Consider the following 2,751-nt stretch of genomic DNA (forward strand, 5'->3'; position numbering starts at 1 on the left):
AATTCACCAGCTATCGCACTCTTCCAGAACTTTCTCCAAAGGTGCCGTGTGTCATCACTGTTTTTGCTTGTCATTGGATTTGAAGCAGTTCCCAGTACTGGGTGATCCTACTATAGATTTACAAAGAATGTCCTTGCAGGGGCCTCCAGGGGCCTTCTGAGGATCCCTGTGGAGTTAGTTCAGGGCCTGCTGTGACCTTCACCTGCTGAGAGATTCAGCCAGGAAAACATTCTCTGGGTCTCACCTCCTGGAAATGTTTCAGCTATTTTTCACAGGGCTGCTCCTCTAGCAGGCACAGGGGCTTTGTATCAGAGGAAAGCACAGGCGGTGTCCCTCATTTTCGTATGAGAACAAGGTACAGGTAACAGGGCTCTCCCTTTAGCTACTCAGTATCCCTTAGGCACCTAACCGTTGGGCTTCAGGGCCAGTCATTGGGAGGTTATGGTCTCATTGGATTTCCTCAGCCAGAGGTTCCTAAACCCTTTCAGAACATGGATCACATCCTAATAAAACACTGCCTTGTGGACACCTCACCTCCCATGTGTAATCCCACAGACCACCTCCCCCTCACTGGTGATCAAACACCATCCCTGTGGCAGCCACAGCAAGCGCTTACATGGAACAGCAATATAGGGAAAGATGTGGTCTTAGCGCCTTTCAGTGCAGTTTAGCAGTGGTAAAGAAGAAGAGCCAGCACCATGCAACCAGCTTGCTCTTTGCAGCCCACAGCGCACAGTTCGCTTAGCCCTTGGATGGGAGACCTCCAAGGCACCTCAGGTGATGCAGGAGCTGGCGTCAGTCAGTAGGGGGTGCTCTTCCCTCTGAGTCAGTACTGAACTCACATCAGCAGCATGCTAGGAGCCTGCTGTGCAGCTGTAAACACCACCTTTCAAATGAGACATACTGTCAAACCACAATTTGTGGCCGTAAAGGTCCCAAGACCCTTTCCCCAAGAGCTTTAGGTGCTGTCATAGTCCAATTCCAGTTTGGGTAATTATATTCTTGCTACCTAATATCCCCTCTGAAGCTTCAGTTATAGATGGTTGTTTTCCCCTCCTGAAAACTGTTGTGTTGTTGTGCACTGCTCCAGCTCAGAGGCAGCTACGCTTCAGTGTCCCAGCCTAGGAGAGAAAGTGCTTTGGAACCCTTCAGGAGTCAAGGCACTAGAAATGTGAATGGTGGAATTATTTCCATGATCAGGCCCTGTCTTCACTCAGAACAGCTCTCCAGGTGCTTCCTTCACAGCAAGGCAACCAGGAAGGAAGTCTGGGCTTGAGCTGGGGTGAGATTCAGGAGCTCTTGGCTCTGCCACCAATTCCCTCTGTGACCTCGGGCAAGTCACTTCACCTCGCTGTGCCTCAATGCCCCATTTCTAGCATGAAGACAGTTCTTCCCAGACTCATGGGAAGGGGTGAGAGGATAAAACGCTTTAGTACTCGTGAGGCGCTCAGCTACTACAGTGATGGGAGCCATACAAAAACCCCCAATAGAATGAGAAGGCAAAATTCTTTTTTTTTCTTTAAGGGGGGCAGAAGATGAATCTTCTATGATACCTTGTTCTCCCCCTCCCTGGACATGACTCCCCCCAAAATGCTGTCACTGCCAATCTGACCTCAGCCATAGGTCAGGAATGGTGGGTAAAGAAAGGACGAGACATGAGGCACGAACTCTACCCCTTCATCTCTCGAACAAGCGGCTGATTGTGCCTCCTCGGCCATTCTCTATAGAGTTAGCATGGCAGGACAGAAGGACTATCGCCAGCAGGGGGCGTTGGGTGTTTTCTATAGAGAACTTCACTGACCCACAATGGAGACAGTCTTCATTTAAATACACCTGGTTCACTTTCACCGTCTCCAGCCAGGGTCGGCTGTACCCCACGCTGCCAGCAGCAAACTACTGGGTGAGGCAGCGGATGGCTACCTCTCCCCATCCCCGCCACTCTCCCCCAGCTGCTTTCTTTAATAAGCCGCACAGAATATTTTAGCACCTATGGAAAAACCACCACAGACGGTGGTGGCAGCCGTTGCTAGGGAGATGCTCCCAAAAATAGCCCCACTCCACCTTTCCTGCTGCTGCTGTGGGGATGGGGGAAGCGAAGGAGGGAGGGACGAGGACGCGGCGCTCCCTGGAATGTGAGCTAACACACGGCTTGGCCCAAGCTGAAGTTAACAGCCACGCTTCCCAAAGTGGCCTCTGATTTTGGGTGCTGTGGCCAGGCTCCTCTTTGGCCATGTCAGCCTCTGGTGGAGGGGGTGGTTGGAGTACGTTTCTCCTCCCTATAAGGGAAGAGCCCTCCACCTAGGAGAAGCCTTTTCTCCCTGCTGCTCCATCCCTGATGTCACTTGTTTTTTTCTCTCTCCTCTCTCTCTAGCACCAGGTTATTAAAGGTGGCCCTGAATTGGACTCAGGTGTCTCTAATTAATCTGAGGTAACCCCATTTCAGTTCATAGGGAAAAGAGCCTTCACCATTATGGGACAGATACACCTGCCTTCCACCACTCGCTTATAGCTGCTCCGACTTAGTCACATCTTGGCCCCCCAACTCCGGCTCAGCATTAGGACTTCGGCTACGTGGGTCAGGAAACAGCATACTCATGACAGGCCATCTGCGTTGTCATGCTTGATTCCTGCCCTGTGCTGCGCCCTGATGTGGGAGGGTTGTAGTGACAGGACCCATCTTGTTACTCTTCCATTTGTTAATTTGTTCTGGTGCATCCACTTCAGGGGAGCATGGTCCATAATGAGGGTAAA

Source organism: Natator depressus, chromosome 1, assembly GCF_965152275.1.
Source record: "Natator depressus isolate rNatDep1 chromosome 1, rNatDep2.hap1, whole genome shotgun sequence".
NCBI lineage: Eukaryota > Metazoa > Chordata > Testudines > Cheloniidae > Natator > Natator depressus.